The sequence below is a fragment of the Hydractinia symbiolongicarpus genome, chromosome 9 (genome assembly GCF_029227915.1).
Source record: "Hydractinia symbiolongicarpus strain clone_291-10 chromosome 9, HSymV2.1, whole genome shotgun sequence".
Taxonomy (NCBI): domain Eukaryota; kingdom Metazoa; phylum Cnidaria; class Hydrozoa; order Anthoathecata; family Hydractiniidae; genus Hydractinia; species Hydractinia symbiolongicarpus.
The window spans coordinates 24,792,529-24,803,359 of record NC_079883.1 but is presented as its reverse complement, the minus strand read 5'-3'; positions in this window follow the sequence as shown (position 1 = coordinate 24,803,359).

The following is a 10,831-nucleotide window of genomic DNA, read 5'->3' as shown; positions in this document are numbered from 1 at the left end:
CCTATCATTCATGGTTGAGAGTCTTGCGATTGAAACGTTTATGGTCTTAAACGGCATTAGTTAACAAAAAATCAAAATTTTGACTAACTTTCAAAATTTTAAATTACTTTTTTTATTAACTGTGTCAATTTTTGTCGAAAATAAAGCATTTTAATTTTTATATAAATTTTTACCTGAAATGACATTTAGGTGGCAAAAAACAATATTTTGATGTCACCATCATGTTCAGCATACTTTATTTGTTTACTGTGCCAAATTTTGTTAAAAATAAAGTAGTTTTAATTTTTGGACCAATTTTGGCCTGAAATGACATTTAGGTAAGAAGAAATCAAAATTTTGATGTCACCATCATGTTCAGCATACTTTATTTGTTAACTGTTTCAAATTTTGTTGAAAATAAAGTAGTTCTAATTTTTGGACCAATTTTGGCCTAAAATGACATTTAGGTGACAAAAATCAAAATTATTATGTCACCATTATGTTCAGCATACTTTTTTTGTTAACTGTGCCAAATTTTGTCGAAAACAAATACCAATTTTGGCCTGAAGCGTCAATACTAAACTTCCCAGTAGTTAACCCTATTCGGTCCACGGGGGGGGGGGCGGATTCCGCCCCCCCCCTGACGGTTTCTTTTTAATAACTCCTGATTGCTTTCCTATATGGCTATAATACTTACTGAGTTTCAACATTTATCTATTAGACACCTGCATGCTAAATTTTTAGGTCCCATACCCTTCAGAGGCTTTGATATTGGCCATTACTCGAAACTACCCCTAAAATCTCTATGAAATCCTTATAATGGGAAGAATATAATAACTCCTGTTACGATTATCCTTAGAATTTGAAACTTGCAACACAACTTTGTTTCATCAAGAAGAATCATTTTGAATAATTTCGACACGTGACTAATCCGATTTCCCGATTTTGTCGGATTTTACCCGAAAATGGGGAAAAACGGATTTTCGGGCAATTTTTGGCAATTTTTTAACCGATCCATGTAAAAACCGGAAGATATGTTAAAAAAATTTATTTAGCTTTCAGAAACTTCAAACAGAATGTAAAAATTCACTCTAGAACAAAAGTAATTATATTTTAAGCAGATAGTGGCATTTTTAACAATTTTCAAGCTTCTGATGACGTCACAAAAAATGTGCTGACGCAAGCAAAAATTTATTACCGCCATTTTGTTCCTTTTTGACGTACTATAAGTGTGCCAAGTTTGATTTAATTTGAACAATCCTATGAAAACTTATTGAGGGGGTGCGGAATGCGCCCCCCCCCCCGGTCATAATATGTTCGACAAACCCCGGACCGAATAGGGTTAAGGAGCTTGGGTACGAAGTTTACATCTGTGTCCGTCAACGTGAAATCCCAGGGTCGATATTTTCTCAAAAAATGCTCCAGAAGAAAAAAACGACGGTTTTAAAGAATTTCCTACGCCTTCGGGCGCGGAAATTCAATAATTACAAGCGCGTATGCGCTATTTGAAGCGCGTCTAATATATATATATTTAACAGTTTAATACTGTTCGTTCTCTCTCGCAATAAGTTATTCTCGTTAACTGGAATCGACATGGAAGATATTAAGGACAAGATTCAAAGCATACAATGCCCTCTCAAAATATCAAGAACAAACACTGACGGCTGTTTCCAAAGTAGCTGAGAAGATTGCCAGCGACTTCTTCGACAAACAGAGGAAAGACAACGAAGCCCTCCACGATGACATCGAACTGAAGACTCGTGCTGTGGATTTAAAAAGTAAAGGCAACAGATAACAATTCGAGTTTTGTCGGCAACTTAATTTTCCCCTAATTAAGATCAGGAAACAGAAACCAGGAACCTCGAATTAACTAAAGAAAACCTGGATAAATTTGAAAAGTTGATAGGCAAACGTGTTAAACTGATTAGACTGGCTGATAGAGAAAATTGGGCTACAGTTAAATATTACTAAGCGACGATATGGCCTCAAACTCGCACGTCGAGATAGGGATAAACAGGGCAATTAGATCAGCCAACGCGAAAATGGAAAAGAGAAAGAAATCCAGAAGTGATAAGAAAAGCTTTGATGAGACCAATGCGTATCATCAATTTAAGTGAAAGTACAAAGGTTATTCTGAGCAAAGTTGTTGGGGTTGTGGTGAGACAGGACATTTATATTTGCAATACCAATTCAACAGAAACCCAAGCAGTTCAAGTTCCTTCAGACATCCAGCTTCTTTAACCAAGACATATAAAAGTTAACTAATACTTTATATGTTTTTGTAGTTTTTGTGGCTTACATATGCGGTGAAATTTAGACATATATAATCTAAAACGAGCAAGTCGCCTTTCATATTAGGGATTAAGTGGGAGAACAGGAGGCTACAGAAAGCGTTGTCGCAAAACTATCGAAAAGCTATCGAAAAGTTACGAATTCTGGCGAAGCGACCTCGAAGCATCGCCTTTCGCTTTAGGCATGGTTAAACATGGATATAGAATACTTTTTTCTTCAAGACAAATCCCTTTTTTCTGCGCGAAAAACAACGCGTCTAGTCTAAGACACAGCCATTTCGTCGAGACCAGCCTAAACAAGCTTTTCCATCAAGGTTGCATAGAAGAGGTTAAAGCATGCAATTTTGCTGCAATCCTTTGATAGTTGCTGAAGGACAAAAGTGGAGATTAGTCATAGATTTGAGGCATGTCAACGAATATCTAAATTTTCCAAAGTTTAAATATGAGGATTTAAAATTGCTAGACACCATCTGGAAAGAGAATACTACTTTACTAATTGTCACCATGTTTCTATTTATGACGAAGACAAAAGAAAACTTGGGATTTGCATGGACATATGAGGCTGGCACAACAAGATTTTTTCAATTTAAAGTTTTACCTTTTAACTTAGCTGCTCCTACGCTTTCATTAAACTTATCAAACCTCTATCACAAAAAAATGGAGGAAACAGGGCATAAAGAATATATGTACTTAGATGACGGAATTCAGTCAGCAAAAAGTTTCTACCTGGTAAAACTACACGCGGATTTTGTGAAGAACGATTTAAGAAAAGCTGAACTAACAATCAACTTAAAGAAATCGAGCTTTATTCCAAAACAGGCGATTTATAGCTTGGCTTTAATATAACCACCACAGAGTTTTCTGTATCTCAAGAAAAAATCGAAACTTTGTTTATGTTACTTCAAAATTTATATAAAAGAAATATCTCTTCAGCTACAGAGGTTTCTAAAGTTTAGATAGCCATCAGACCACTAACTCGAATGTTTACACGTCAAATGTATGCTTTCATTGATGCATGTAATACATGGGACCACCCATTTTCAACAATCAAGATTTGAAGCGTTATCAATTTGAACCGTTATCGAATCAAAACATGTAATCAAAATTTGTCTACTCAGAAGCTAGCGATGCAGAGTATGGTGGATATGTGGTACAAAATTTGTAGAATTTATTAGCAGCCGAAAGATTCTCACCCCAAGAATCTGCGACTTGCCCAACATCTCCCGAAGTTTTAGCTGTAAAATTCATTGTTCAATCTTTCGGTTTACAACTACAGAACGAAAATGTACAATGGTTTTTCGACAATATGATCTCAATAGATCTCAATAGCTCTCTATAGAACTTTACGATTTGTGCATGCAAATTAATATCAAATTAACATTGGCTTGAATCCCGAGAGAATTTAATCTAATCGCAGACAACTTTTCAAAACTCTAAGACACTGATAGCTGGGGGATCGACTTTAAAATTTATGCAATCAAAATTGAGATCATTTACATACGACCGATTTGCCGACAGTCAGAATTTAAATTTAAGAGAATTAACTCCAAGTTTCGTTGTATCGGTTTTTTTAGTGTTAATGCGTTTACTTTCAATCGGGCGCATCAATTTAATTGATCTTGCCCCCTGTTTCGTTAATTGGAGAAATTTTGATTCATAAAGATAACAAAGCAAAAGGCGTTTGCTTTATTCCCTTGTGGCAATCTTCCTATTTCTGGTCAATGTTAACAACAAACGGTAAATATTTCAAATATTTTATAAAAGATTTGTAGTTGTTAGATCCTTTCTATTTCAACTATTCAGGAATCCGTTTTTGACAGTGAAATTTTTTATTGTATACTTATTATATAGAATGTATAACAAACAATCACCACTACCACGTGGTACGGATCTATTAAAATGGATATTATTCTATTTGTAAATTAACATGTAATGCGTAATACATATTTTACACAGACTTTACTCGCGCCGTAGCTCAACAGCCCCATGTGCAGCCAGCTCTGCAGTGTACCCGTGTTTCGAGAGTCCGTATAAACGAGAGAAAAGGGTGTATGAGTACCTTCACCATTTCCTTTACCCCTTTATAGTCAAGGCTCTACCCTTGTGCACACTTCATCGACTGATTTCACTGTACATAGACGCTAGCTCGTTCGAAAGTTTTCTATTCATCCAGATTACCCCTAGGTGCGCGTGTTCCACGTCTCCAGCACGGCCCCTCTGCGTTGTTTTACAATCGCCCATCACCAACTGTACATTATGTCACCTACCCGAGGCGCAGTGATGCTCTCAACCAATTAAAATTTCACCATTACAGGTGCCTTTCACCTACCAATATAATTACCCATAAAATCACGTGACTTAATTTTCTTTAGCAACCAGACAGCATATTTTTTCCCTTTCCTTTTTCACCTCGCTAATAATCGCACGTGGTTTGTTATCGATCACTTACCAAATCTGTTGAGCATGGCCAACAAGCAAATCGAGAAAGAATTATATAGAGGTAGCCTTTTCGTTAATTATAAACAGACCCTTCATAATGACCGACCGCTTACGCCAGATAGGGTGGTTTTGATTATACATGGATCAAATTCACTATCCGAGCAGAAAGCGGTATAAGAAACAAGGCCTGTGCGTCGGATGAAGCCCTTGTTTCTGAGGTCATCCCTTTACCCAGACAACATCTTTTCTCTACATACAATACTTCGAATCCTCCACTGGATAGTAGGGACACCCAATCAAAAAGGAGAGTATCATAGCTAAATTTGCAGAATCTTTTCCAAACCTGAGCTATACAACTTTTAAAATGGCCAATTAAACGTCAATTTTACTAACCGCGTCCGAGATACGCATATCTTCCCTAACATCCCAGAAGATCAGGAATTTGTGCGAATTTTCAGCAGAAACTAGAAGCTGTATCTTTCCCCACATCATAATTTAATGTGTTAGCTTCACAGCAACATAAAAAATATTTTATCTTAGTGGTATAAACGGGTTTCAATGTTTACGTTTTGACGGGATTTCCAAGCTTGTGTATAAAATCGGAAAAATCGACATATAATAAAATGCAGACTATAAGGAAGAAGAAAGTTAACAGCCAGGGAGAACTGATAATTAGCCTGTAACATGATAGTTAGTCGACACTTATACGGCTATGATACGGTCGAGATCTTTTTTTGCTTAAATTTCCACAATTTTCCTTAAGGTGGTTCCCCTAGAAAAAAAATTTCAAGAATTGTCATTTAGCTGTTTTCTGACAGCAAATTCATCTTAGAATAACGTGGCAAGTAGTGCTTATGTCAAATTTAGGTTTTTATTGCGCATTCTGCCACTTTTTCCAACCAACCCCAAATATAAGTGCATAGCAACGCCCATAGCAACCATTTTCGCATTTTTAAACAGCTTTCTTGCCCCTCCGTCGATGTTTAATTCCCTGCAATAGCTAGATGATACTTTAGGGCCTCCTAAGACAATATATGACAGTTCTGAATATTAAATGTGGTGTTCCACAAGCATTCAGAAAGCTGTCTTAACGACGCACCCTCCGAAGTGAACTCGTCAGAGTTTCCACGTACGGACTTCGGTATTTTGTGCTTCTCAGGTCGAAATAGTGCTGGCGTACACCTTTAGTCGATCCACAAGTCAAGAATGTCCATAAAATAATCTTTAAACAAGTCTTTTACCGTTTAAGTTCGGAGTCCACGCGAAACAAGAATTTTCAAGATCGAATCACCCACGCTTTACAATTTCTTCTGTGGATGCAGACATTAGTACCACCCAGTGATTAAATGAAACCGATTTTTAAATCGAAGTTTTGTCTTTTAGTTATTTTGTCGAGATATTGTCTGTTTTGCCCTGTTTTGGCTCTCCTGTCGTCCAAAAAATACCGCATCAGTTCTCTGGAAGACAAGTCAGCCTTGCGAGAATGCGCTTCACTGAATCCTACACGTGTCCCTTGAGGAACAAAAACGGCCAAAAAGGCGCTTGAAATAACGCATGTTATTCAGTAATTTGTTTAGGCGTCGAGCAGCAAAATTTCATATTTTGCCTATACTTCTCCTAGCAACGAGTAACCATGACAACCAATCACTAAAATTTTTGACTTAATTTTGTCGCACCGTCACATACTATGATATCCTCATCAAGTATCCTCAGAAAAGACAATCCTCTGTGATATAGTTTTTTTCTATGGAAACCGTCTTAATATGTCGATATTGTAGAGTATGCCTTCTTTTCATGTTTTTCACCCCTGCCTACTTCTTTTCAATGTTTATCCATAAAGTCAGCGTTGTCGTTTGAAGAGCATTCATAAATTAAATCAGCTAATTATATATACACTATATACACGGCTAATTATACAGTAAAAGCCGTCATATTTGTTATGATAAAGCTGAAGCCATGCAGTTCTAGTAAAATTCGCATTTATACGGTTAATTAGCCGGTAATATTTTAAAAATGAATACTTTCATGCGCAGTTGCTTTTTTTTACTGAAGCATAACATGTTATGGCAGATCTGAAGGTTGATTTTGAAGTGTGGTAATTTAAGCAAATAAGATCTCTGCAGGTAATTTTACTGTACCGTATAATTACCCTGTAATGGCTAATTATCCTTTTTAGATTTTCGCCCATGATATATCTCCTTGTCATCCCTTTATTCGGGCGTCCCTGGCACAAAATTACAATTTGGATACACCTATATTATTATTGAGCTTTCTGTTAGGTGACTAAACAGGTGGGGTTCTACAATTTTGGCAGCCTATTTAATCTTTTCGCTGTAAAAAAACACCAAAAGCTCATTCTTTATTAGTCATGCTATAAATAAAGTATTAACAGTGCAAGCTTAATAGCTTGTCTTTTCTGATACAGTATATATATATTCAATCTTGTGCGCTTAACCGAGAGAAGTAATAATTTGTCATGTTATGTTTATATTTCTAAAGGTCCTTCTCATTGGATGTGTAACACACATACCTGTATCCTGGTGGTCAATATGGTTTATTGTGTTGACTGTGTGACCGGTCATTGTTTAACATTAGTTTTGCAACCTTTATAGGGAAACAGATGAAGTAAAATGAAATATGTCGTCTGACAGTTTTTGTTATAACAGACCTCTGTAAGAGTTTTACTGGAAGCACTCCACACTGGTTGTGCGAAATGGTTTAACTGGACTAAGTGATCAACCTAAATTGCAATGCTCACCTTTTGTTGCTTAAATGAATTTCTGATCTTCCATACTTTAACGTGTTTTGTCAATGATGTATATACTTTATTGACATAAACTATAGCTCTTAGGCAGGGATTTTGTTTTATCTAAACATGCTTTTACTAGTACAAATTTTATTAGAAAACTTTTTTAATCAAAAAATGATGTAACATTTTATTTCATTATATTTCAGTCTTGAGTTTGTGAAAAGTAATAAAAAACGATTTTTAGTAATTAGTCTAGCATCACCTGTTGCAAATGCTACGCAATCGAGGCATGAGTTTTTTAATTGACTTCCGATACGTTGATGATTGGAAATAGGATTCGCATATCCTAGAGTAACAAAAAAAACCAGCTTCGTGATAACATTGGTTCCACAGCTTCGTAGCTCTTCAGCCATCTTGTTAATTACTAAGTTGTGTACGTTGTTATTAGATACTTCAGTCAAAAAAGAAACAAGAAAATTTGGGTTAACCTATTACTTCTTTTGTTTTTAATTAATTTACATATTTTGAACAAAATCAACTAATTATAAACAATTACGATTAAGCCGTCTTGTCTAGTGAAAGGGCCGTCTTGGCCAGAAAAAATTACGACTTGGCTAGCATTAGAGTCACCATGGCGAATTAAAAAGCCACCTTGTCGAGTGAAGAGCCCTTACTGGCTACAGAATGAGCCACCTTGGCTAGGGAAAGAGCTGCCTTGGCTAGAAAAAGAGCCGCCTTGGCTAGAAAAGAGCCGCCTTGGTTAGAAAATGAGCAACTTGACTGGAGAAGGAGATCACATCTTGGACCTCGGGATAAGAAAAAGTTAAACTCTATTCAAAATAGTATCCTAAGACAAAAAGCATGTTTATTGCCACAACTTTTCGACGCAGCTTTTTCCAACAGAGCATTTGAAAAATAAAGGTGGGCTTTATCCAATGGGTAGATTTGTAAGAAAAGAATAAGAAAAAGTTAAACTCTATTCAAAATAGTATCCTAAGACAAGACATTGTTTTCTTATCTTATTTCTTAAAAACTATTACGAGGTTCCATACTCTCCGGCAGATCCATTTTCTATATGCATTTACTTTAAGAAATTAATATTATCAAACCAGTCTACCAATAGCATAACTAACGTTTTATTTAGAATCCGCTTGGGACATATCCAGGCAATGTTTTCCTCCAACCGATGCTACAATGGTTAAACTCGTGTTTACAGGAGCCAAACGTCTTGTCCAATCCAAAAACAGCTACAGAAAAGAGCCTTATACCATCGAGATTTGAAACGATCTAGTCGAAATATATTGCACTTCGCAAAACTTAATTCATTTAAAATTTCTTTTGATTGCTATTTTAGGGTTTGCAGGGCTTTTTAGAATTAGCGAACTATTAAACTTGAAGATAAAAAATATAAACGAGAAGGCCGACTTATTCAAAATACTTTTAGAAACATCAAAAACACACCAACTAAAAGCGATTCTGCTACATGTCCAGCATTTTGGCTAAGAAAATACTTAGCATTGACGAACCTTAAAGATCCATTCGAGTAATTTTTGATATGTTGCCTTGCAAAAACTGAAGAGGGTCATAACATGCTAGGTCACCATCCTATTTCATACCAAGCGGCTAGAAAATTATATACTTCTCGGATTTCAGCCGGCCAACCAAAAAGGTAGTTGTTTTCTGTGTTTGTCAGAAAGATGTAAAAAGAAGCGATGTGTCCCGATTTCGAAGATGTCGGGAAACGAAGTTTCTTTTCGGATTATACACGCTCCGTTGGAAGCGCGTCTAATTTATATTCAACAGTTCAATGCTATTCTTTCTCTCTCGCAACAAGCTGTCATCGGTAACTTTATATGTATAGGACGTACTTAACAATTGTTTACTCTTTTTTATATATTATGTCAACCTTGACGAAACCAAAAGAACTACCTAATCAATTTAAAAACATGTAATATCTCCCACAAAAAGCCTTGGAAATAAAGAATGACGCAACAGTCAACGATAGTTCAGTATTTATTATTCTGTCTAAACACTGTTAAATAGGAAAGTATTTTAGTAATTGCTTACGTCGTCATTTAGTACCAATTGTCCCAGACGAAAAAAAGCATAATAACCTCTATTTCGGCTATAACAAAGTACGGCGGTTGTTATTCTGGAGTAGGTGGCGATTCAATAAAAGTAATCATTTCTGTGCAATGAGCTCATGCCAACATTCTCGCTGTAAACTTTACTTGCATTACTCGTGAAGTATTCACGACAAATTTCAGTAGTTGTGTTTTGTGTTTGTCAGGAAAATGTGAAAAGAAATTATGGATTGTATAAGTTAAATTAAAGTCTTTACAATACTTAAGTGTTTATTGTGACAAGAAACTAAACCAAAAAATTCGCGGATGGATGAGCCTATTCACGAAATTTGATCCCTGCGAAGTTTTGAAAAATAGTGGTGGAAATGTTTAAACGATAAAAACAAAATAACTACAAGGACTCCAAAAGTATACTGTTTTTAAATTTAACACTATATTGTTGACAGTGTTAAATAATACACAGTTAAAAATGCCTTTGTTTTAAATACTCCACAAATGGATTTAATGGTTAAATAAAGTGTTTTTAAAGTCTCATATAAAGAAACTGCTGAATTCTTAGGAATATATCTTATAACCTCGTGCAACTATTGTACATTATATCTCTAGTAGAAATATGTACTATTAAATAAATAAAAACACACAAATATAAAACAACAAAATAACCACTGCTGGAACCGAACCGGAACATAAGGCTTGGAGACTCAGCCGAGCGTCGTGAAAAGTTTGGCTGGATAATCCCGAATGTCTTATTAAACATTAGCAGCAGTTTTAACAAATTTTTATTGCTAATATTTTCAAAATAATATGATTGTAAGTTTCAAAAGTGATTTTTCCTCTAACTAACTTCTTTCAATCTCGGGTGTATCTACATAGAAATTTTATATAAAATGTTTATCGTGAAAAGTCTTTAAAATCAATTTCTTTCATTTAAAGTTTAAGAAGAACACTCATCGCATTTAAGTAACACTTTTCCAACAAACAAGAACTCTATTTAGTTCAGACTGAAGAGAATAGCATCAGTGACAGAAGAATTATTCGTCACACAATTTTGCATATATATCTGCACATGATTCACCGCTGTTATTATAGAGGTATTCTTTAGACATGATAGCTTCACCATAATGTAATCTCAGCTCCTGTCCTTTGTGAACAGTGTGATTTGTTGCATTGTAGATAAGGTAGGGAGAATTGGCGTCGTATCCTGGTACAGTAAAGAATCCGTAACCTTCATGATTTTCCATAGATGGATAAAGTAGGTTGTTTTGGTCATCTGTAATGACAGCCGCAAC